Genomic DNA, 26,836 nt, shown 5'->3' with positions numbered 1-26,836 from the left:
TGACCATAACACTCAACCTTACCTTAAGGTTAGCTTAATATTATTTATATCAGTTTTACTGAAAAGCTGCAACATTATACTTGTGTTTCAGTCCATTTTCAAAACTAAAATATTATCTGGGGAGTAAAATTTGACTACAGTGAGTTAGAAACAGATGGTTTCGTTAGCATTCAACAACTACAGCTCACATGTTCTTCCTTAGTTTGTTTCTTAATCTAACTAATGAACTCTAAAACTTTGTATAGAAATAAAAAAAAAAGATTTGGGTAGAAGCAGAACACCATGTCTACAAACTGTTCTGGGTATCTGGTTTGGATTAGTTGAATGAAGTGAGTATTACTGTTTTCTGTGTGTTTTACAACTGGAAGCATGCTGGACTTCCCACCGTTCTACTGCGCTATAAATCTGACACCTAATATCTATTATACTATACTGCTGCTTATTAATGTTAACACATACACAACAGGCGTGGTAACACAAGTTGGAGTGTGTGTGTGTGTATTGAGCTTAATGAGTCCCCCCCCTCCCTCTCACTCTAATAATGTCAGGAGCAAAGAAAAAAGAAACAAGTAGCTTTTCTTAGAGCCTTATTAGTGTTTCCAGTGTAAGAATTTGTTGGGAGTTAATGAGATGATTTTGAGTCCGTCTGCAGCGGGAGGAAACTGGAGAGAAAGACATGATGGATGGAGGAAAAGAGCATTATAATATTTTGCTTTTTCTGAGATTAATTAGTCAGACAGACAAAGAGAAAATTATTGTTGGAGAGAGGAAGGCACAGGAAAGAGAGATTAAGGTAAAATAACATCGGGGAAAAGGGGGGTTTTCAAGGATTTTCTTTTACTGTGGTAAAAAACTATTTTATCCACTTGTTTGTAAGGGCATTTTTTTTAATTCACACACAAAATAACAGTGTGGGAAATTCAACAAAAAGCCAAAATATCACTAAAACAATTTTACACTTGGCTGAAGTAGAAAAGTTGGCAATGAAAAACAGAACATGTGATAAACATTGATAGAAACAGATTGTTCACATACACCCTATTGTCAAGATACTGGTCTGTGTCAGTGTTACAGGTCTCCACAACACCAGAATATAAAATATATGGTAAAAATCTCTTTTACATGCTGAGGCTTTGCTTGAGAGCTCGGATACAGGTGGGAACTTTTATATAACCAACCGGGAAGACAACGTATCTCTGTGTGAGAAACAGTGAAGTTAGCATGAAAATTATAAGTGAGATAGAACAAATGTGCAGCTTTGCCCACTTCTGCAACTCCATAATTCTGTTATCTGGCAGTGTTATTACCACAGCAAATAAGGGAAGCACATGTTAGGGGGGGGATTATTTAAAAGAAAGGAATTTTATTTAATAGAGATTAATTTAGTCCAACAAAAATGTTGTTTCTAACAAATTAAACTGGCAGGGAAACATGCTGCCAGGTTAACTAAGGTAATACCAAATAAACTACATAAGAAATCAAAGAATTCCAGCGTAACAGGACGTGGTGCCAGAAGAAGAAGGAGCCACCAGAACCATCAGAACTTGATGGCCTCCAGCTCTGCAACCAACCAGGAACCAGCAAACACTGAAACACAACACAGCAACACCACAACCCACACAAGTCCTGGCAGAGGTCCCCCGGGGGGGCCGTCACAGACAGTGACGGCAGCCGGCGTGCAAAACACACAAACAACTTTCTTGTCCAGGTGCTGAGTCCAAAAAAATTGTGCAGTGATTTCTGATTCTGAAGAACTCACAAAACTGTCGAATGTACAACGTTTCAATCACAAATTTGCTCTTGATCGGATACAAAGGTATCAAACTGACTCAGGTGTTAAAGCAGTCATTTACCCATGATCCCTAGCCTGATTATGAAAGGTCAAAGGTGGGGTCACTGTCCCGTGTCATGCACAAAGTTCATGTATTAGCCCAGAGGAGCGTAGTGGCCACGCTCGGTATTGCAACTTCTGGTGGCATCCCATTGGGAACTTAGAACATCACTTCTGGTATCTTCAAACCCTTAAAGAGAAATGTTGACTCTTTCTATAATCAGAATATGGTTCAATAACACTTAGAAAGCCTATAGGATCCTTATGATTTAATTATTTTATCCAATGCATGTGTGCGAGAGCAAACAGGAAACAGGAAGTCCGCCGGCTCGCCCAGCAGAAGTCTTGTGTTGATGCTGGAGAAGGACTCTAGTGAGCATCTCAACCCCCATGAAATGACTCAGTTTATTATCAGAGTTTGATCCATTTGGTCTGATAACATTTGGTAAGTGTTGAAGAGCCACATGGATTGTATTATTTTATTCATTTATCCCCATTCAAGTGAGCGGAGAGCCAACAGGAAGTTAACCGGCTTGGCCAGCTGAGGTCCCCACTGAGCATGCCCAACAATCAGGAAGCGTGCGTGAGCAACATCTGTGTAATTTCATTACAGCAGGATTTTTTAGCTTCATGCACCACTGACCTCCATTCCTAGAAATGAACGGGACGCCATCTTTGAACCCGATATCCAGGGAAACAAAACCGCCCCGTAGCGCTACTAGAGGTCAGAACCTCTACAGGGAACCTTTAATACATCCCTGATATTAGCATATAGAGAACTTCCCATCCTCTGTTTTGTCCCTGCAGTGAAACATGGCTGTGTGTGTGTGTGTGTGTGTGTGTGTGTGTGTGTGTGTGTCCAGTGTCTCACCCAGCCCGTCCCTCTCCTCTAGGTCGGCCTGGCTGCTAATGATGTTGTCAAAGTGGAATGTGGAGCAAAGAGATCTTTCTCCTTTGCACGCACATGGACACACACACACAGCACAAACACACACACACACACACACACACACACACACACACACATTTTATTCCTCACAGAAGAACAGAGAGTCATGATAGAGAAATAAACAAAATACTAAATCTACAGGCATCCTGCTACAAAAAGCACAATGCTGTTTCTGAAGCAACTTTCTGCAGCTTTCTGTGACTGAAGAGCACCAAAATGATTCCCATACTAGCACAAACACACAAATACACACCTATAAAAGACAATATTTTATAATATGCAACCTGGATTTTATTGTCACACTTATTGTTGGTTATTTTATCATTTTATTCACAATATTTGTTGCTGATAGGTTACTTCCAACCACTCCGAAGCCTCCCAAACATCACATAATCTGTATTCAACAAGTGTAGAAGTAGAAAATAAAACTGTTTGGTTTAACAAGCAGCCAGCCCACAGTTTGAAAGTATTTACTAATCATCTACAGCCAGCTTCACCACAGCAGAGTCCTGTTCCCACAGTGAAGCAGGATTCCCACACGCTCCCACTCTGAATAAAAACCAAGTGATACCTGGATGTACAGGTGGCAGCTAGCCAGCTAACAGACACAACAAGTCAACTCTAGTCCCTGCTTAAACCTTACAAAGTCACACTACTGAACACCCAGTAAGACACCAAACAAACCGTCCTTACAAAACGTCAGACTAAGAGCCTGATCAAATCAGAATTATGACTAAAATCAGTTTAGTTTGATGAAATTGCTGCATTGGACCAATAGCAGCTCAAAAACAAGGAATGTGTCTTACTGATTTGTGTGTTGGACCATCTAACTTTATTAAACCCTGCACTGCTGGAGTATAAACTGCTCCATGATAGAGGAATATGGTCAGAATTTGATGGTAAAAATACATCTCTTGAATAAACTGTATGAACATCTTGTGCAGACAGCTAATTGTCTCGTTATCCAGCATTTCACCTGTTAGATGTAGTCTACTTACGAACAGGCTTCCCTCAGGCAAGCCAACAGGATGGTGACTGACTCATCCCATGCTCTACACGCTGCTACTCCCTTCTAGGAGGTTCAGAGTCCCTCGTAGCACATTTAAAAATTAATTTATCCTGGTGTCAATAAAACTTTTAAATAGTGGCAGATTTGGCCAGGATGGGCACTGGTTGATCTTTTATATAAGGGGTTTTTAATGAAAAGGGGATTTTCTGTTGATGTGTTTATTGATTTGCTTGCCTAGATACTTTTAGAACCTCGGTATGTTATTTGTGGGACAATAAAGTTAATCTTGAATGTTGAGATCACCAGCTGCAGCAGCAGCACACCAACCAGCCCTGCAAAGCCTGCCAATATCTGGTCCGACCAAGCGCTAAAGGATCATTACTGGGATTAGTAACAATAATTACTGATTTAAAATTGTTAATTTGTGCACTAAATCACGTAAGTGTGAATGTGCATGAAAAAATGCCGCCCTCGTCGGTACAGTCGGGGTCCCAACGTAGGATCGTCCTGCAAAAAAAGTGGAACCAGTTTCAATTTTGCTGCAACACAATGTGATGTCATAGCAAGGCAGCGGATTACTTTGTAATATAAACCTCGTATCCGGCCTTTTGCCTCACGATCGATGTGACGGAAGATAAAAGCGGGTTCTGCCCTGAAAACTTTCCAGAGTTGTCAAATCCTGTCTGTGAGTTTTACAAACCTCCGTCCAGTGTTTGTGTGTCTGATAAGTCTTTAAACACATACATTTCATACTCCAACTGGACTTCCTGGCTCATATTTCAGTGAATCACTGCCCGACTCTTACTTGCCAACTAGTGCTCATTTCAAAATCGAATTTGGCGTTTTCTTAAAAGGCGGTCTGACGCGCCGCCACCGAGAGCAAATGTCAGTTTACTGTGTACTGGCTGTGACTGTTTTCTCTCGTCTGATTGCTCGTGTTGTTTATTCTGTGGTTAGTTTTCAGATCTCACAATGAAATTTAATTTGGATCTGTATGACTAACAACACAAAAAAAAAAGCAGATTTCTCCTTTAAACATTCATGACGGCCATGGCTACACGACCAAACAAACAAATAGACATTCACATTCACACACACACACACTGAGAGTTACACACATTTCAGCTTCTCTCTCTCCCTCTCTCTCTCTCTCTCTCTCTCTGCCCGTCTCTCTACCCACATGTTCATGTTTTCACAGCAGCTGCTGACAAATTGATGCGATCCTGGGAATTTTCCCCACATGGAAACCTACGTTTTTTTTTTTTTGTTTAATTTTGGAGCTCTCTGCAGGGCGAGGTCAGACTAGGAAAAAGAGAGAACATGCCATCCCTGTCAGTCTCTCCCTCTCTCCCTCTCTCTCTCTCTCTCTCTCCCCCTCTCTTTTATTCTCTCATTCTTTGTGGTAGCAGCTTTTCCCAGGCACGGCCTAACTGACGTATTGGCAACATTTAACACACTTAAGAGAAAAAACACATCAGGACAAAGTGTGTGTGTGTGTGTGAGAGAGAGAGAAAGTGAGAGTGAGCTCAGGCTGCAGTGACCTCACCATGAAGTCTAACAGCTAACAGGTTATCTCTTCTTCACTCAGGAATATCTTTCTAATCTTTTCTTATCTTGAGCCTTATATGAGTCTTATCTCATATTCTCTTCTGCTTAAATCCTGCTCTTCCTGTCTCTCTGTCTCTGTCTCTAGGTCTCTATGTCTATTTCAACCCTGCATCCTCCTCTGACCTCCGTCTGTGTTTACGGTATTACCTGCTCATCCTCTTCTATATCTGCTTTAACAAGCTTTAAGAGTTGCCAGTTTGACCCGGGAGGACCGGCGGTTCCTCTGCCGTCACACAACACATACACAGCTACAGACATGAAAACATGAAAACACTCAAAAATGTGTTTTTCTTCCTTCAGTTGGATGTTTGTTCTCTTCTCTGTGCAGACTGATGTATGTGCAGTTTGTTTACACATTCATCTGCTGGAGGAGGAAGGTTTCTGATTTTAAGACGAGCAGGATTTGTGGCATCGCAACTAGTTTGGAGCCAATCATGGTCCAGAATGCAACTTACACGAGTGTGATGTGGAAACTCCAGTGCACAAACACTGAGAATGGACGACTTCACAGTAAAGTAGGAGACATCTTGTGTCCATCAGGAAAACTTTTGAAATGAAAAATATTTATATATCCTATATTACATATTTGAACGTCCTCTATCTTTGGACCCTCGATTCCAAAAAAGAAAAATGCCCCCAAAAAAACCTTTAATGGGGGGAAAAAAGTGGAAGAAGCCTCACAGAGGAGACAGAGGAGAGATCTATCTACCAGGACAGACAGATGTGCAATAGATGTGTGTACAGAATAGACCAAGAAAGCAAAATCACATGAATACAGCATGGAAAAACATACAATATGTGATGAATATGATCGGGAATATGATTGTGACTGCTGAAGATGATCTGCTGCCACATGATCTCGTTACTCATAGCTATGTTGGAGCAGCTTGCATCACTTATAAATGCCTTTGCATACATGCAGCAAAACTAGCTTTTAGCCTCACTAGCAGCATGTCTCTAGGATTGGCAGTTAGTCAGTTGGTCAGCAGGTCCATCACTTTGGTCCAAGCTGATATATCTCAACAACTACTGAATGGATTGTTGTGAAACAGACAGAGGATGAATCCTACTGGCTTTGGTGATCTCCTAAGTTTTCACTTTTCTAATGAATATATCAATATATAACAGATGTATCAGATGTATTTTATTGCCATTCATGGTCCCCAGAGGATGTATCACGATGACTTTGATTTCTCCTTTAGCGACACCATGAATTGGTACAAGAGAGACGACATTTTTAGACGTGTTTTTAGGAAAATCAATGAAAGACATCCTTAGTTAGAATAACCTGGGTGACACCACCGACACATTAAGTAAGTTTAAAAAGGGAATCTTGCTAAAATTAGACAAACAGAGAGGTACTGTTACAACACATCCTCATCCAGTATAGGTCTAAAATTCAGGCCGGCAAAAACGGACCTTTAGTTATGTTTATGCCATGTAGCAGCAGTAGTAATTCACTCCAGAACAACCCAGAGGATCATAATATGCTGCTTTCCAAAACAGTTACATATCACTGTTAAACAATCTTGGTGTTTTATGGTGTGACAACACTGTGGTTAAGATCTGGTTAGGTTTAGGCACAGAAACCACTTGGTTAGGGTTAGAGAAAGATCATGGTTTGGGTTAAAATGATCGCTCGAAACGTGGTTTATACATCCTTAAAGTTACGCAACAGTAAACACCACGACATTGTCCCAACTCGTGGTTGGAAACATGACACTCGCAGTTGGAAACGAGAAGCGAACAGTGGTCTCCTGCTGCAAACTCTAAAACTATCCGACCATCTACCCAACCCTTCCTAATGAGGCAAAATCATCTTATCAAGTCACCTTATATTGACGTAATCTGAACTGCGTCACTTCCCCGGGTCGTAATTACTTCTTGTAAGGACGGGCTTGCTGTTATGTAACATGAACTGGATGTGATGCACTAATAATAAACACAAAAAGAAGAAAGCTTTCCCTCCACAACCTCAATTTCTGTCATTAAATTCTGTTGCGTTTCTCTTCATCGTTTTCTTTTTCCGAAGATGAGTCCAAACCAAGAAAAAAAAAGGGGGGTTTTAAAGTGGCGAGTTGGGTCAAAGCCCAACACAAGAAGATTTGTCTCCCATCACAGGCGGTGTTTGTTCACACCTGCACTGAGCAGTCTGTGCTTCTGAATATCCTGAGTTGAAATGAGCAAACACACTGGTCATATTCAAACTCTGAGCTCTCGCTGCTGTAATTCAGTTGGCTCCATCTGGAAGTGTTCTGGCATGCTCTCCACATAGACTGCAAGTGAATTTTGTTTAAAAAAAAAAACTTTAAAACTGAGTTTCTTAGCTTTGAAGCTGGGAAACCACCCTGTAACTTGTTGGAGCGTTTTCACACATAGTTTGCTATGAGACCAGCAGCCTCGAGCATCAACCTTCCTCCTGTTTCTTTTTTTTTCTTTCGTTTTGAGCCGACCTCCGAGCTGCTTTGGTATCAGTGTATGAACGATCGAGCGAGGGAGGGAGGGAGCGCTGCATCTGTTTGATATGCAGCGAGCAATAGCGTGCTCTGTGTGGCAGCTACGACTTAGATTACCACTAATTGCAACCAGAAGGGCCAGAATGAATTTACAACCTTCATTTGTATGCAGGCCAGATCAAAATTTGTGACAGTCTGGATGCTGGCCATGGTGCTTTGTTTTGTGATCTGAAGCTGAAGGAATTTGGATTTTGAGTAACTGGATTGTGTCAATACACACTGAAGTGACAACATTTCTTCAGAAGCTGAGGCCAGCAGGGGGTCAAAGGTTACTTGTCTTTCCCACAAGGCTTTGGAGCTCATCAGACAGCCAGCAGTAAGAAATAAGGGGGGATTGACGCATATTCTGTTAATTTTCAGTCATGGTGATGGCTCAACAGGTGACGGTCATTTTGTCCGTCCACCAATTCCGCATTTCCAGACAGAAATGTCTCAAAGTATTGCCAAGAAATCTGGCTCAGACATCAACGTTCCCCATGAGATGAATTGCAATAATTTTGCTGATCCTCTGACTTAAGTGCCATCATCAGTCAAAATTTCAATATTTGTCCAATATTTTTTGGGGTATGAGCTAAGCCAGACATCACTGTAACTGGCTAGTTAAGCAGCTCCTTGACTCTTGAGTTAATGATGGACCTGAGGCCTGCATCTGTTTCTGTGCTGCATTTATTATCTGGTCTGTAACATAATATAAATGCTGGTAAATCAGACTGGCTCAAATCCAGAACTACTGCAGATTGTTTTGGCACAATGGCTAGCTAGCTAGCTAGTTTCTGAGTGTCATTTTATTTAATAATAGTAATAATAATAATTAACTTTATTTGTGTAGCACCTTTCATACAAAATGCAGCTCAAAGTGCTTCACATTAAAAAGATAATAATAAAAAAAATAGATAAATAAAATGGATTAAAATGTTTGAGTATATGATATGGTGTAAAAGTCATACTAAAGAAAGGCTAGGTTAAAAAGTTTAAATATGTTTTTAAGTGTTGTTTAAAGCTTTCAACAGAGACGGCTTTTCTAACGTTTTTAGGTAAGGCATTCCAGAGTTTGGGAGTATAATTGAAAAAAGCTGCATCTCCAACAACCCTAACCCTTACCCTAACCCAAACCCTGGCCCTGACCCTGACCCAAACCCTAACCCTAACCCTAACCCTAACCCAAACCCTAACCCTGACCCAAACCCTAACCCTAACCCTAACCCTAACCCTGACCCTGACCCAAACCCTAACCCTGACCCAAACCCTAACCCTAACCCTAACCCTAACCCTAACCCTGACCCTGACCCAAACCCTAACCCTAACCCTAACCCTGGCCCTAACCCTTTTGGGTAGACTTACGGATCTTAAGCAGTCCTGCAGAGGAAGATCTATGGGCTCATGAGGGAGCATAAGGTATCAGGGAGTCTGTGATGTAGCTCGGCTCTGACCCATTGAGAGCTTTATAAACGAGTAACAGGACTTTGAAATCGATTCTGGAAGACACAGGGAGCCAGTGTAGGCTAGCCAAGACATTTTATATATAAATGCATTACTTCCACTGGTTACACGCCTTAGCTACATTTCAATAAGTCACAACACTCACATGTTCTTACAGACTGGAATGATTAAGTGTCTTAACTACTTACCGTCCCCTCAATCATACCTCTTATGAACTGGCTAATTTTCACAGCTGCTAGCAGCATTTACCTACTGAAAGAGCCAATAAATCTACACGACTGAATTTATGGCAGATGGACTTGCATACTGTGAAAACCCTACGAATGGTTAACGTGCTGCTGACAGGAGCGTTTCATCATTTAAAACCCAACTAACCCTTGATAATCAAATTGAACTGTCATTTTGTTTCACTTTATTGCAATCACTATACACTCATACAAGTTATACAAGTTGTATATTGTCTATTATTAATTATTTTTATCATTAAAAATAGTAATAGTAGTAATGTGGGTAGAAAATCAGAGGTTAGGTTGAACCTGCGTCGTTCAGTCTGGTTTACTGCGACTCTGGATGGCCCCAGTTGCATCTGACCAATGAGAGGAGAGAACGTACTCACCTGGTAGTGATGCTTTTTGGTTTGCTTGAATTTTTTTTCTGTAGGTTTTAAACTGCCCTAACTCCTCATCCTGCAGGTTTTGAGACATTGCTCATTTCAATGCCGTATAACTGGACACCGAAACGAGCAACGTCGTTCTCATTATTTAGTTTTGCTCCAACTGTGTCTGAATGTCGACTTTGTGAGCGCTGGCAGAGCTGCTTTTTGGATTGAGCCCAATGGAAGTACGGGTTCAAACTCTCGTCACACCGGCTGACGAGTAGAAAAGATCCTTTCAGAGACGCAGCATTGTTGATGTCAGACTCTTTCAGGCTGCCCTCTGGCTGACACCCACATGCCAGCATGTCCTCTTTCATACAGCGGCCATGAATATGAAAGATTTGTATTATTTATTGGGTGGAAAATGTTCGTGAACTCGATTCTTTTGCCCCTCCGATTTTTTGCTATTTCTCTTTTATACACTTTTTCCTCTCTTTTGAAAGACGAAGTCTGTCGAAACTCTCTCTCTCTCTCTCACACACACACACTCACTCACAGTGGGACGTCCTGTCCTGTGGGTTGCCAGGTTGGTTATGAGGGCTCATGCTGATGTGTAATTGTCCCCAAAACATTCAACTTCCTCTTAATTCCATTTTACCTGCATCATCCAGGGATTTCCTAGAATAAAGACCCACCTGTCGGTCAGCACACACACACACATTCATGGACACACTCACATGTAGTCAACACATAATCTCAGTCTCAGACATGTATTCTCCCTCATTGTCTCTTTCTCTTGTTGTTTTTTTTGTCTTTCCAACACGCACACAAACATTTTGACAGGACACGTCTGAGCCTGTTATGTCACTGTGTCAGCATCATGTTTGAAGTCAGCAGATAAACGAGCTGCTGTCCTCACATTCACAAACTCTGCACGCTTTAACAAAGATTCATATTGGTTGGAGTATAACATCAACCTTTGTATACCGTAACCTGCAACATCTATGTTTGGATACCATAAATTCTCAAATAAATGCTGGTATTTCAATTATGGCTGAGTGTCAAAGTAAACAGCATTGAAGAAAGGCGCAATTCATGTACTATAATGGCTGAAAAACTGAGTGTAATGTACATTCCTGCAGCGTAATTCCATCAGTACAATCACAAGGTGAGGTTTTTTGATCGATGTTAAATTCCTGTAAATGAAAACACAAAACGTCCTGTAAATGTTTCACATTAAAAGCCTCGAGCTCTTGGAAAACATATCGATTGCCAAAGCGCAAAACCTCGTATCTGCAGAATTTTCTGATTGGTGGATTTCATTTTGGATGATGAGAACAAGGAAGGCTGCTCATATTCAGTCTGTCTGCGAGATAATCCCGCCCTTCGTTGTGACGGAAAAGTCACACAACAAAACAAAAACACAACGCAGAGTCCCTGGATTACACAATCACCGAACATTAATTTCCAGTAGACAAGGAAGCAAATACAATGTAGTAACTATTACATTTACTACATCTTCTTACCTGAAAACAAACTTAATTTTATTTTTAATTTAATTTTAATTATTAACTTAATTTAGAGCATTGTCTTGTAGAACTTCTTCCAACTTGCACCAAGTGCAAAAGCTCCTATCTGCACTTTATTGTTAACACATAATATAATAATATAGTCCAAAAACAGTGTATTATGTATTGGGTGTCCTTAACAAATAGCATTCTGCAAGTGCATTTTTCAGATAGGAGGTTTTGCTCTTCGGTCTTAGTTTATAGAGTTTCATTAACACCAATTAAAAAAAACATGTAGAGCACACATCCTGTGTTCTTTTTGTTGCGCTCTGTATGCAAAATCCTTTGCATGCCACTTAAACCTCTTAAATAATGACATGTTTGTGTTCAAGGTGTATATTCCTGCAGCGTAATTCCATCAGTACAATCACAATATGAGGTGTTTTTGATCAATGTTAAATTCCTGTAAATGAAAACACAAAACGTCCTGCAAATGTTTCACATTAAAAGCCTCGAGCTCCTGGAAAACATATAATGAAAAAAGCCTTAGTTTATAGAGTTTTATTAACACCAATTAAGAAAAACATGTAGAGCACACATCCTGTGTTCTTTTTGTGGTGCTCTGTATGCAAAATGGTGATTCTCATTTACACATGAAGTGAGAAAGTTGTATGTTTGTGTTCAAGGTGGTAAATCATCATTAAAATATTACAACTTATAAAGTCTGGTATCATATCAGTCACAGAGATGGAGATTTATTTGAGTTGAAAAACCTTGTATGAGTAGTTTTGCTACATCTCCTGTACGAAGGGGGAGCAGGTTCAACCTTGTGGATGCTTTAAGGGAACCGAATATTGCACCATTCATTCTAATTAAAGTTGCTCACAGGTTCTTATGCCAAAATGTTTTCAGGCTTCCTTCAGCATTTACATTTTTACCCCATTAGAGTTATCCTGTGGCTGAGCAGCTGACGTCCCGCTGAGTCCTTGCACACATGAATAACAGGAAAAAAGGCATCAGTTTTTATTTAACTTGTGAGGCAGCTGGATTCAAGAGATCACATGAGAATCCATCTTTTCAGGCTTTAAGTTCTCTTCGCTTGTGTCCGAACCACCGGTGGTTCAGACCAGTCGGCGTCCTGCGAGGGTTCTTGTGTGATCTCATGAATCCAGCTGCCTCGCAAGGTGAGACGGTGATAGACAGATGTTCATCCGATCACCTGCCAAGTACTTTTTGAAAGTGCCTGCTCATTTCCAAACCGTTTCCAAGGACGACTTCTCAGATGGTTCTGTGCAACAAACCTTATGGAGCATCAGGTTAAGTTTTTGTTAATCTCAGGAAAAAAAATAAATCATTTCACAACCATTTCTTTTGAAATGACGATCTGTGGATAGAAGTTGTTATGGGCCGGTTATGCATCACTTGACCTGCAATTACAACATTGGTTCATAGCCCAGAGCCGTCTCTGGAGGGTTTGTTTGACACTTACAAGACATCCTTCCATGGAAGTGGAGTCTGAGACGGGATACAGCAACTGTATAATTGTGTCAATCAGAAAATCATCATTTGAAACACATGTCTTCAAAACTCAGCCTGATATATATTTATATTCTTTTGGAAACTTTGTGATATTCACATAAATTTCAGATTATGTTCAGTGTTTGGCTGCATAGTGCGTTTATATTGATGGGAAGAAAAGTGACTCAAATGTCCAGTTTGCATTTATGGGAAATGTTTTTCCCATAATCCGACCCCGCGTTTCAGACGAACTAGTATCTTCTAAACAATATCAGCTGTTGCTGTTTTATTGTCTGATCAACAGTCAAAAAACCCAAAGACATTCAGTTTACCATCAAGGAGACAAAGAAAAACATCAAATCTTCACATTCTCAGTAATACTGTAGCTGAAGGTTTGAGTCTGACAGACATCAGAAACTGAAAACGGAATTAACATCTGTGACTGAACACAACTGGAATGTTTTATATTTATAAGCCTGAAACTGTTTGTATTTTTGAGGGACAATCAAGGGGGTGACTGAAGGTCCAGGATATGTCAAAATGACCAAGCAAATGATTTAAATTGGAAACATTTGTAGTATAAATAGCAACTTTATTGTTGGACCGTTACGTTTCGGCTTGCAGCTTTCTTCAGGGTCATCTGGAGGTCCTTCAGGATAAGCATCCAAAAATTAATTTAAAATCACATCAAAAAAGGAACTCTTGGAATTTCATCAAATCCATTTTTCTTTCTGTTTCAGAATGATTCGGTACATTGTTGTTGGTATATTCATGGTTATTGTGCAAACAGGAGGCTGTGTGATTTTCATGGTTCAGATTTGCTAAAATATAAAAAGGGTCAAGTTCAGATCCAGCAGCAAAAAAACTCACTGACAATCTTCCTCCATCCACTCATAAAGATATCTGTGTGTTGAAAGCGATAGTGAAGCTTAGTCCTCACCGTTTTACGTGTTTTACGTGTACATTTTATGTGTAAAATCTGTATATAAAGATGGACGTCATGACAGCTCCCCAAAAGTGAAGCCAAAACATCTGGATCACCCCCTGGTGGCCGGCTGCAGTATAGGTCATAAGTCCCGCCCCCTCCATGTTAGCGGATGGGACATGAGGCAAACTAAAAAAATCAAAGTACACGTCAAATAAATTTTTTTCAAAGATGGTTTCTGTCATTTCAGGTAGTTCTTATCATGCTGATGTTTGTTCAAGTGCTCGTTTTTCTTGTAAGTTTGTTTTTAATTAGTTATTTGACGATATAGAAAAAGGGGGTCTGACGCCATGATTGACAGCGGTGACAGCCGCTCTCAAACCTCCATCCTAGGCTAAAAACGAGGCTTACCCAGTCGTTTGCAGGCCACATTTTGGCCTTTGTCGTGGCTCAAAAGCTGACATCCATAGTAAAGTTTGGTCTCATCTTGAACTGGAGCATCTGCAGATTAATTCCATACCTGATATGTCATGATTCACTAAAAGTTAGGCTCAATACTATATGAATAAATCCCTGTATTTGTTATCTTCGCTGTCATCTAGACTGTAAGGGGACCCAGGAGGGACAATTGAGTGAGATTCAACTTGTCTTTGTTTCATTTTGTGTGCCGTGTTACAACAAAATGTTCTAAATAAATAATAAGAAGTTTGGACTTATTGTCCCGTTTATTGTTTCCTTATTAAGTTATTAAGTACGGACATTGTTTCCGAGGTTTGTTGAGCCTGTCTACTCTGGTTACACCTTAATAATGTAACCTGCATATTGTCTCCCAGCATACACGCTGGACACACACAGCCTGCCCTGCACTTCCTGTTCACCACCCACCTGCCCCCCAGACACACCTGGTGGAGATCTCTTCTACTATTTCTGCTGTTATGACTTCAAACTTGAGATGAATAAAAATGCTCCCTGAAAGACAAAAAGTCCACTTGCATATTTCAGATCAGATCGTAGCCTCTAGCCAAGACACAGCTTCCTGAAACCGGCCAATCAGAACACAGTGCGCTCATTGGGAGGGGGCGGGCCTTAAAGAGACAGGAGCCTGTTTCAGACAGAGGCTGAACTGAGGGGCTGCATTAAAGGACCAGTAAAAGATAAATAAGGAGTTTTTAACTGGAAATCATGCAAATATATTCCAGCAGAGCCTCAGAATATAAATATAGAGCTGGAAGATATATCAAAATGAGATTGATGTCAAATCTCAGTAGCTTATCCTGACAATAGTAAGTCATAGTGAGCTAAGACTTGTAGTGCTCAGGGGAGCAGAGACTGAACAACAGCCTCAGGTAAACCAGGACTGAGCAGGTACTTTTTGTTTTTTTTCACCAGTAAAATAAACGTTCCTCGTGTTTTTCTTTTACATGTAACTCAGGATAAATATTCTACTACGGAGGAGATGAAGGTGATGAAGTTTCATCGAGTGTGTAACAGAAAAGCATGTCCAGGAAAAACACTGACCCCGGAGTGATGACTGCTTTTATAGAAACACACACACACCGAAGGGCAACACGCTTTCTGCCGAGTGATGAAGTGAAGCATGCAAACAGTCAGAGATGTGCCACCTTCTATCTGAGTGTTTGGTCTGTCACACACTCCCTGTGAGCGCACACACACACACACACACACACATACACACACAGAAACACACACACACACATACACACACAGAAACACACAGTGGGCTCTCGTAGTGCTGCCCTGTTGCGTGACAGAGTCTGACATGTTTCAGCTCTCTCACTAGAGTAGTTCACTCACTCACCGTGTGTGTGGTGTGTGTGTGTGTGTGTGTGTGTGTGTGTGTGTGTGTACACTACAGTGAATAAAAGACCAGTTCCGTGTTGGTTATGCATCATGGATCCAATGCTCCCCGGAGAGCACATTTTCTCTTCCATCTTCAACGCCTTGTCCACCATCTTTTATCGCTCCTTCCTCCTTTTCTTGTGTCTCATCCTTTCTTTTTTGTCTCCTGCTCTCTTCTCCTCACTTTTCTTGTCATCTCCTTCCTTCTCTTTTCTCTCCTCCTCCTCTTGTTATTTTTTCTCCCTTCCACCTCTCCTCATCTCCTCTCTCCCCCCTCCTCTCCTTCTTCCTTTTGTTCTTTTCCTTTCCTTTCCTCTGCTTTCCTCTCCCCTTCCTCTCCTCTCTTCCTTTCTTCCTGCCCTTTTCCTTTCCTGCTCCCTCTTCTTTTTCCTCCTCTCTTCCTTCCTCTCCCCTCCCATCTTCTTTACTCCTCTCCTTTCCTTCTCTCCTCTTTTCAGCTCTCATCCTTCCTCCTCCTCTTTCCTCTTTTCCTTTCCTTTCTGTTGCTTTTATATTTCATTTCTTTCCTCTCTTTTTCCTCTCCTCCCTCCTCTTTTTCCCTCTCTCCTCTTCCCTCCTTCCTCCTATCATCTCCTCTGATCTTCTTCACTCCTCTCCTTCCTTCCCTCTCTCCTCTCTCTTCCTCTTTTCCTTTTCCTTTCTGTCACTTTTATTTCCTCTAATTCTCTTATCCATCTTCTTCCTCCTCTCCTCTCCTTTCCTTTTCTTCTCTCCTTCCTCCTGTCATCTTCTCCGATCTTATTTACTCTTCTCTTCTCCCCATCTTTCATGATGGATGGCCCTCAGGGGCCCCGGTGGTCTTGACAGCTCTGAGACTCTCATTGGCCCACAGGAGCCTCACAGGAGTGTTTGGGTTAGACAGTGACAAGGGAAATGGTGTGTGTGTGTGTGTTTGTGTGTGTGTGTGTGTGTGTGTGTGTGTGTGTGTGTGTAAAGCTGGAGGCTTGATGAAAAAAAAAAAGTCTTAAAAGCACTTCAGCACATGTGCTTTTCTTCTCTGGAGTTGTCTCTCCAGCAGAGAGTGAGGTTGATATAACATGTGTGTGTGTTTTTGTGTGTTGGTGCTTTTCACACACCAACACACACACACACACACACACACACACACACACGGAGGGTGGGATTGCGTGTCCTCTCCATCTCCCTCTCACGCTACCTCTCCCTCTCGTCCTCCTCTCGCCGTGTCAGGTGGAGGAAGCGGTATAAGCGGAGGGATAGCTCTTGACATTGCTCTTTGCGTGACACAGGATGTAGATTGATTGGCTCTGCCTGCATGCACGGCAGCGTAAACAGCGAGTAAACAGTCTGCCACGAGGACAGGTCGATGAATCCGAGCTGAACTTTCTCCTAGAAGCTTGCTCTTTCTTATGCCTCTCTCTTGAAACCACAGTGGACGATGTTTTTTTGTGTAAAATCATCGTCCCGGAGCAGGCTGCAGTAGGAAAAAGCCTACTGTGAACAAATAGATTCTCAACCGCTCAGAACTTAGCATTGATAATATTGTTTTTTGTTGTTTTCTGCTGCTTAAAGCCACTGTACACTGGGTCCAAACTGACATACTGATGCAGAAATCTGAAAAATGTGTGTGCATAACACCAGATTCAAGACTTCTTCATGCTCTATTTCGTTTTCTTTTTATGTATCTGGTCAGGAACCATGGTAACGCCGATCAAGGTGCTTTGCTGTTCTTGCTTGTTAACAAAAGAAAAGGAAGTAATGGCTTCTGCCAATCATGACGAGGTCATGAGGTGACACACTTGCTTGAGAATTTTCTATTAGATTAAAATGACATATTTAATGTGCAAGTAATAGAAACCAGGATTTAACTATCTGCTTGGTTTTGTGCAAATATCTTGGACGCAAATTTGAACTTGGTGTGGAAATCCCCTCATCTAGGTCCAGACTGTGGTGGTAGCAGGGATCCCAGGCCAGAGGGAATATGTAATCCCTCCAGTGTGTCTACTCCAGAGTCTCATCCAGAATACGTTCAACTGGGAGGCTTTATGATCACATGCAGTAACCACGGTGAACTGGCTCCTTTCAACTGCAGGAAAGTTCTACTCCAATAAATTTCTGGATGTTTGAGCTCCTGCACGCTGTCCTCCAGGCTCACAGTAGTCCAGACACCTTATGAAGGAAGGTGTCTGGACTACTTCATACTGGCTTTAAACTGCTCTGAACGCTCGGTTTCCAACAGTTTTTTCTACTTTCAGCCCGAGCCGTCCGACACTTCACAGCTCCACGCTGCTAACATAATGGCATTTTTCCATTGTTTTGGAGGCAGTCAGGCTGAGCCATGAGTCCATTACACAGCAGGGCAAAGTGAAATAAGAGGTTTACCCGTTGGAGGTGTGCTGGTCATCTGCAGCTTTTCATCAAACCTCATCATCACTGTGGCAGTTGTACTATTGTACTGTTCCTCCCTGAGTTATTTCTAACTGATCTGCTGAACAAATAGCTCCCAATATCTCCATATATTGTTGTGTCTCCAGCTAATGCGGTGAGGAATACGTTTCATTTCCTGCAATAAAAGTTTCCCATTATTTAGTAATTTAAAAGCTTTTAATAAGAAGTAGTAAAGCAGGAAATGTTGGGTTTGCATCGGCGGTAACTTAACACGACTCTGATACGGATTAAAGAGACAGGAGCTCAGACTGCTTGTTAGAGACAGAGGCTGCATAAAGGGTTTTAATGAACAGTGAATCATGCAAAGCTACTCTAGTGGAGTCCTAGAATAAAAATATAGAGATGGAAATGAGCATAATAGGTCCCTTTAGATACCTGGAGCATTGACACTCTTCTCTGTCCATTCATATTCAGATATCTTCCCAGTTTTAAAAACCTGAGGACATACAGACACAAAAAGTCATTTAAAACCAATTTTTAATTGTGTTAAAACTACATATTTCCACAAAAACTGTTTTAAAACATGTGGAGTACCACACGCATGCATACTCTTCACATACTATTAGGAAAATAGCAATACAGAGAGTATTACAATACATGCCTGGCTAAGACATGTAGTGACCCTGCTAAAAGCCTGTAAATAAAAGGGATTGAAAACTGGGTAAAAGAAGCATTAATGCAACAACAACAGTACAATAATTGACCTCAAAGTTGAACTTGTGCATTATTTCTCTGTATCAGAACATCTAGCTGTGCATTATGTCACATATTTCTTTTCTCAGGAGGTTAAAATGCACCAGTCACATTCAGAACGGTTTCCCATTTGTGTGTTATGTAATTACTCGGTTATAAAAGTCTTGTATAAGTCATTCATTGCCTTTAGTATGTTTCACAACCTCCTGGCTCACGAATGCTGTTTAAAGTATATCAAAGAATAAAGCTGTTTTTTAATCTCTGGGGGGGGGGGAAAAACTGCTGACAGAAAAGCTTTGCACCACTGGCCTACTTTCCTGTCTTAAGTCAGTCATGTGTCAGTGTGTTAGACCCAAACACTGACTGTTTGTTTTGGTTAATTGACAACTTTCTACAAGATTTATTAAATACAACATATCAGTCTTTGTCAGTGATGGAACGAACAAGTCTCAGTGTATTCACAGTCCAACAAACTTAATCACAGACCTTCAGTGTCTGACCAAAGAAGAAGTGAAATTAAATCATAAAAGGAGACGGTCAATCAGGAGATTTCATGCAACCATGACAGAAGGTAGAAAATCTTCAAGCTCAATCCAGCTGTCTATACTATACACCCTGTTGGAAATGTATACTGTCCCACTTGTGTGTTTGCTAAATGCATTCGAGGCGTTCACTACACACAGTTCCCTCTCTGGGGAAAAGAGACTCAGAGTGGGAATTTTCCACTGGAAATTTAGACTGTTGGACGTTTACCACACCCTCCCTCCTCCTCCTCTCTTGTACACACAGATGCTTCCTAAAGGTTTAATGCATTACCACACACACACACACACACACACACACATATACAATTACTTGAATTAATAAACCTGCCTCTCTCTTTGTGGACTTATGTTCTCTCTGAATCTCTTCGCTCTAATGCACTTTAACCTAAGCTCAGTTTCGTAACGTTGCCTAAGCTCCTGCAGCGCTACACGCTCCCCTGCTTTTACGTGCACTCTCATGCACTTTACATTACTAAAAGCATCGGTTAAATAGGATTCAGCATGTCTGGCGTGTTTTCTGCCCCTATAAGCTCTGCAGGCTTTCAGCTGTGTCAGCTGTTTGAGTGCGTGTCCATGTTTCGTTGTGTATGGATACAGTATATACAGTATGCTGTGAGAGCATCTTGTGTATGAGTGTAAACTGAGGGAGAGTGAGAGGCAGAGATCAGTGTGGGTCAGTGGGTATGGCTTAGCGTTGCTGTGTGGTTTTAGATGCAGCGGGGGCTGCAGGGATGCCATGCTAAGCTGATTAAATGTTCACACTTGGGGTCAAGTCAAGCAGCCACTCAGTGTCCCCAGCTGAACTGCAGCCAGCGCTGAAAGCTTTCTGTGATATGAAGGGAACGCACGGCAACAACTACTGAGTCAGGACGAGGTTTTTGTATTCATTTATATATATTTTTCTATTTGCTCTATTTCTTACCATACTGTTTACACATTTTACTTTGCACTTACATGCACATACTTGAAATAATAACCAACATAGTGTGTTAGAAAGGCGTTGTTCCAATACAAGCTTTCAGCACAGCTCACCTTGGCAAAGATTCTCCAAGTCTGTGGAAATCTTGAGGGGTGAACACCGTTCTTTCCAAAGATATTCCTCTGTTCAGTGTAGCTTACATAACTGTAAAACTCCACAGTGTACCTACAACACATTGGTCCAGAATATCCCCACAAATCCCAAAATACGCAAAAACCCCAGTAATATTTTTCATCATTTTTGGGAAGACTGATCTATAAGAAATTAAAATTCAGTTGCAGTAGCTTGCAGCCAAACCTGAATTGGCTGCTCACACTTTTGTCACATTAAATATTTTCAAATGCAACAACACTTGGAACACTTGGAATTGGTTTTGTGTAGATAAAAGTGTAAAAGTTCATGTACTGTTTGATGCTGCAAGCTCACATTCATGATTTGAATGGAGAGAACACACAAGCAGCTGATACTGCAGATCTGAAATTTCTGGAAAAATATCTTTCTTCTTAATATTAACATTAAAATATTGTCTTATATTCAGGCCAATATGTTATTCCTGAAAGGAGCATCCAAGAAAGTAACTAGATCCAATCCAAAATAATGAAGCAGAAGTCTGAATCCTACAAGCTCAGCTTCAGTATAAGAAGAAGAGAAAACTGGAACCACTGTAAACCAGAATAATCAGTGAACTAAAGGGTAGTGATTCACAAGATGTCAGTGACAATCAGCAACACATTTAGTTTGCAACTCTAAATGGATAAAGACTGATTCACTCACCTGTAAAATAAGCGGCAGTGTTTCTAACTGAAGTAAATACCCCGCGAGTCTTGCCAAACCGCAATGAGCAACGAAACATTTTTGGCGGGCTCAAAGGGTGACGGCGTAACAGTGGCAAGACCTCCAAAAAACTGTGAAAAAAACACTGCAGAACCAGACAGACCAGTTTTGCAGTACATTACTGTGATGAAGGCTCAGTCTGAGAACAATGCAGTCATTGCTGCGAAGCATAAAGGCTCAACGTGTGAGTGACGGGTGTTTAGAGGCGGGCGGGCGAGCAGACGAGGCTCCGCTTTTACAGGATTAAAGTTTATTGATGGTTTTTCATCACAAGTCATCGATCCGTTTTCCCATCTCCTTCATCTCGTCATAACCAGCTGGTTGTAGGTCTGAGTGTGTGTGTGTGTGTGTGTGTGTGTGCAGCATGTTATATGTACACTGCTCCTCATACAGTGCTATTTCTCCTTCTTTTAGACCACAATTACATCAAATACTGAAGTCTTCAAGAAGAGCTGTACACACTGTTTACATTTCTGAACTCTTGTGCAGAATCTGTCACACATATGACTTAATTTTCTCTACACCATCCCCACTGTCATTTATAAAAAAAAAAAAAAAAAAAAAACTGCACATTCACTGATTTTTTTGCATTTGTGGACAAACCACCATGAGACAGATGTTACAGAAATACAGATATTGGACAGTCTTCCAAATTACATGACCAGATACGTCATTTGACCATGTGACACCAGGAGGAATAATAATGTTTTATGATGTGACAACGCTGTGGTTAAAGTCTGGTTAGGTTTAGGCACAAAAACCACTCGATTAGGTTTTGGTAAGGATCGTGGTTTGGGTTAAAATGATCACTTCGTTAAGGTTAGAGATGTGGAGCAGAGCAGGGCTGAAGAACAACTTCTTTATTTTGGACTTGTGCAAGCAAAAACAAAGCTGGCAGAATACAGAATAAAGAACAAAGGATCCAACAACTGAAAACCAGGACTTAGGTGCAGGTGGAACAGGAGGACAAGAAAGGAACTGGCAGGCTGGGAAGTCACAGGAAGTAGAGGAGGGCTAACGAGGCTCGATGCAGGGCAGGTGTAGAGCACAGTAACACAGAGCAAACAGAAAACCAAAAAACCCAGAAAACACAATACAACCATGCACAAGCCAAGACTAAAGTGCACAAGTCACAACCAGCACAAACAGCAAAATAAACGTCGCTGTTGACAAAAACATGAATAAATCAGTCTGTCAAGCGGAGCGACTTGCATATTAAGGCTGCATGAGAGTCAATGTAGCAAGCAACAGTCGATCAAGTGATCTTTAAATATAATCTGCAGCTTCTCTTATCTTAGCTTCCTCCCACTCAGCCCAGTTTTAAACAGGCAAGAAAAGCCTGGAGGTACATAGAACCAGACTGGGACAGAACCATGACACCATTTCCATCTTAGGTCTGACATTGCCTCCACTCTAATGGTTTCCGTAGGGGGAGGGGTGTGGGGGGGTTTTTCGATTCAGTCACCACTAAACGCTCCAGCTGGTGGTGACGTACTGCGAGTTGGGTGGTGATTGGTTTTCTGTTTTCAACATGGCGGCTGGGTCACAAACTCATATTACAGCAAGCAGTACACTAAAATATGTTTCTGAAAATATTTGAGACAAGAAATACACAATGCAGTAACAGAATATTGATTCATATTTGAGCAGCACTGACTAGTTTTACTCCTCCTTGGTTCTGGCGCACAACTTGACAACAGTTTGACAACGGCGTTAGTTCCTTTTTCAACCAAGAAACCGTTGTTTCATGTCATGACACCAGTCGATTCAGTGGAGTGGACGGATTCAAAGGTCGGCAATGGAGAAACATGCGGTGTGGGTTAAAATTAGTACTTCCTCTTCATCGTCATGGCTACAATAATAACCAGGGGGTTAAGGTTAGGGGACGATCATAGTTATGGTCACGGTTGGAAATGCAACACTTGCTCCACTGGTTTATGCCTCCATCCACTGCTCCTCCTCCTCTGAATGAGGACAGTTGTCAGCTTTTATTTGTCATCTGAACTGCATCACTGACACTAGATGGCATCTGTCACTCAAACGTAACTATATGTTGTTTTTGTGCAACTGACATTACGACCTGTTGTTTGTTTTTCTCGGGAGGACAGTCTCATACGTTCATCCGAATTTGCCTCCCAATGCAAGGAGCACTGAGATGATGATAAATGATGCAGAAACTTGGTTTGTGTAACAGTTTGTAGGTTTATCAGACATTTATATAGACGTTAGTGATGAGTTGAAGACAGAATGTGTGTCGATATGGAAGATTTCAGTAAAGATAAAGGTTGCAGGTATGCATATATCTTTCCCCTTCCTTTCTCCTTCTCTTACTTTCTTGTTTCCTTCCACTTTTCCTTCAACCCGATTCGCCAGATGGTTTGTCACACAAAACCATCTGAGAGGTCGTACTTTGAAACTGTTTGGAAAAGTGCAGACACTTTCAAAAAAAATACTTGGCAGGTGATTGGATGAACCATCTGTCTATCACCGTCTTACCTTGCGAGGCAGCAGCTGGATTCGTGATGCTGATTGGTCCGAACCACACAAGCGCATAACTGACAAGACGGATTCTCATGTGATCTCATGCATCCAGCCTTTCCTCTAAACCTTCCTTCCTTCCTTCCTTCCTTCCTTGCTTTTTCTTCCTAATTTCTCCTTTTAAATGTAACCATCAGCTGAAGCTGATCAGATTTCAGAGAGTTTAGTTTCAACTCATTTAGTTTTTCTTTTCTTTTTTTTTTTTTTTTACAGATAATTTGCTCTGTATGTGTGCATGCAGGACAAGACAGACAGGGTAATGACTCTCTCTAATAGGACTTAGTTCAGCTGTCCGCATAATGCCGTCTGGCTTTTGTCTAATCTAAGCTCCGCTGTCTGACTCAACACACTCGGCCCCCTCGGTCAATGAGGAGTTAACCTACAAAGAGAGAGAGAGCGAGAAAACGGAGGGGGAAGAGAAAAAGAGAAAAGGAGACGTCATGAAAATAGAGAGACAAGGGAAGGCTCGTCACTGTCATCCGGAGACAGATAGCATCGTGGTGGAGATGAGTGATCTGGATGAAGAGGCTGCAGTTAATGACCGTTCAGCATTGACCCTGAGCGGAGGTAATGATGCTGCGATACAGGGACAGCAAATTAGCTGCGGAGGGAAGGGAAGAAGGAAGGAAGGAAGAGGGGGAGGTATAAAAAAAAAAAATGAAAAGAGGGAAGGGAAACTGATAGCAGGGTCAAGACAAATGCATATACAACATCTACAGAAGAGTGTGATAAAGATGTTGAACTTTAACCCCTGCAGAGGTAATGATGCCGCTAGCCGGGCTTCAGCCAACAAATCAGGGGAGGAAATTAAAGAGAAGAGAGGAAAAGGGAAGGAAAGGATATAAAATAATGGGAAAGAGGACAAGAGGAGAGGAAGGAAAGATTAAATAAAAAGAGGAAAGAAGGTGGGAAATAAGGAAACGGAAGAATGGAAAGGAAGGGAAGAAAAATAAAATAAAGTGCATGAGACAAAATAATGAGAAATGAGAGAGAGAGAGGAGGGGAAGGAGAGACGAGAAAGTGAAAAGACAGAAGAGTATGAGACAAAAGAGAGGGAAAGGACAGAAAGGAGAGGAGAGGAAAGGAAAGGAAAGGAAAGGAAAGGAAAGGAAAGGAAAGGAAAGGACAGAGAGGAAAGGAAAGGAAAGGAAAGGACAGAGAGGAAAGGAAAGGAAAGGAAAGGAAAGGAAAGGAAAGGAAAGGACAGAAAGGAGAGGAGAGGAAAGGAAAGGAAAGGACAGAAAGGAGAGGAAAGGACAGAAAGGAGAGGAAAGGAAAGGAAAGGACAGAGAGGAAAGGAAAGGAAAGGAAAGGAAAGGAAAGGAGAGGAGAGGAAAGGAAAGGGAGGGAAGGAAGCAAAAGAAACAAAGAGTATGAGATTGAACAACAGGAAAGGAAAGAAATTGAAGTAAAGGAGAGAGGAGAAAGGAAAGGAAAGGGAGGGAAGGAAGGAAAGGAAAGGAAGTGAAAGGAAAGAAAGGAAAGGAAAGGGAAGGAAGGAAGGAGACGACAATCACATATCAAATATATCACAAGAACTGCCTTTTTACTTCGGTAACTCAGCCAAAATATTTCCCATTTTATCCAATTCATACACTAAAATCCTTCCAGAATCGACAACTGTAATGTACTTTTCTCTGGCCGACCCATCGCAGTAACAAAAGGTCCACATTTGGCCCAAAACGCAGAGCTGCCAGAGTTTGATGTTATCAGACCCGTCCTGAAATCTTTGCATTGGTTACCAACACAAATCCTCCTCCTGACTTACAAAACCTTAAACTGCCTTTCTCTTAATGGTATTTATTTAACTGTTCCTCTATTTAACAAAAAAAAAACAACCTTCTGGTGCCCATTGAGCTGCCTTTCTTTGGAGTAAATTTCCCTCTGCACATCCAGGAGGCCGGCTCTGTTAAAATGTTCAAATCCAGGTTGAAAACAAATCTTTTCTCTGTCTGCTCTGGCCGCTAGTTTCACCGGCTGGGAAAGCAAATCAAATCTGATTTCCTCTTAAGACGAGTGGTCCAAGTCTGCAATTCTGTTCTGTTGCTACTTGAACTTTATTTTAATTTCCTCAACCTCGACCCTGCTGTTACATTGACATTATTACCTGTGTGTTTGGGACTCCTGCCTGTGAGATCTGTCACAACCTTGGCTCTCGAGCCGTGACGAATACGGGAGACACGCCGTGTTAAAGCTTTTAACAAAAGTAAATTTATGTAATCAAAGCAAACGAATTAAAGGGTTCAACTGAGGATTAACAGAGCGAAGAGTCTGGATATCAGTGAAATCAGCGGCGTGAGGCGTGCACGAGGGATGAGATGCATAATAAAACGTAAAAAACAAAAGCCGTCCTCGCATGACCGGCAGTGTGCCTGCAAGACAAAAGAAGAAGAAGAAGAAGGGGAGTGAGAAAACAAACCAGCTGAAAGGAAAAGCGAGGGAGGCGTTGATGGCGGGACCTCCTCGCTCTTATAGGCTGGTAACACCAGGCCCAGGTGTCACCAGGAGCCACTAATTACCATCCAATAATTTATCTAACAGCAGGGGTCATCACAGACTCTCAGGGTGAAGATGAAGGAAACAATATTAGAGGTAAGGAGACAAGAAGAAAAGTAAGGGAACTTTATTTCTGTAGCGCCTTTCAAAATATGCAATACCATAAAATATAGCTGCAGTTTCAGCTTCAACATAGAGAAGTAAAACAAAAATAAAATACAATAAAGACAACAAGGATTTCAGTGATGAGAGATAAAACAGAACACTGTGCTAACTGAAGGCTAGCTCAGAGACAGACGAGGCGACGAAATGAAAGAAAAGAGATGTAGAAATGAGCGAGTGAGTTCGCTGGCGGTTATGAGGTTGAACTGTAACCTCTCCGAGAAGGTAATGACACCGTGAGGGCTCAGGCTAACGGATTAGCCGCAGTGCTAACTAGCGGAGTGTGAGCCACAGGGGAGCCATCTGGTGTGGAGGAAATGAATCTCATGTATGTAGAGAGAGAGAGAGAGAGAGGTGGACCCGGGCTGGGGGTCGATAGATTGATGGACCCTTATCTCGGTCA

At 41.5% G+C, this 26,836-nt stretch overlaps 1 protein-coding gene and 1 long non-coding RNA gene across 2 annotated transcripts in view; both read left to right on the top strand.

Moving 5' to 3' along the window:
* Positions 1-26,836, top strand: part of pik3r3b (phosphoinositide-3-kinase, regulatory subunit 3b (gamma)) — a 270,146-nt gene that overhangs the window by 164,792 nt on the left and 78,518 nt on the right. The window lies entirely within an intron of this gene.
* LOC137187321 (uncharacterized) lies at positions 22,956-26,160 on the top strand. The gene is made up of 2 exons (XR_010929188.1): positions 22,956-25,239; positions 25,279-26,160. It is a non-coding gene; the product is annotated as an uncharacterized lncRNA (long non-coding RNA).

This window comes from Thunnus thynnus, chromosome 8 (genome assembly GCF_963924715.1).
Source record: "Thunnus thynnus chromosome 8, fThuThy2.1, whole genome shotgun sequence".
Taxonomy (NCBI): Eukaryota; Metazoa; Chordata; class Actinopteri; order Scombriformes; family Scombridae; genus Thunnus; species Thunnus thynnus.
Note: the sequence above shows the minus strand (reverse complement) of the source record. Positions and strands in the feature narration are given on the sequence as shown.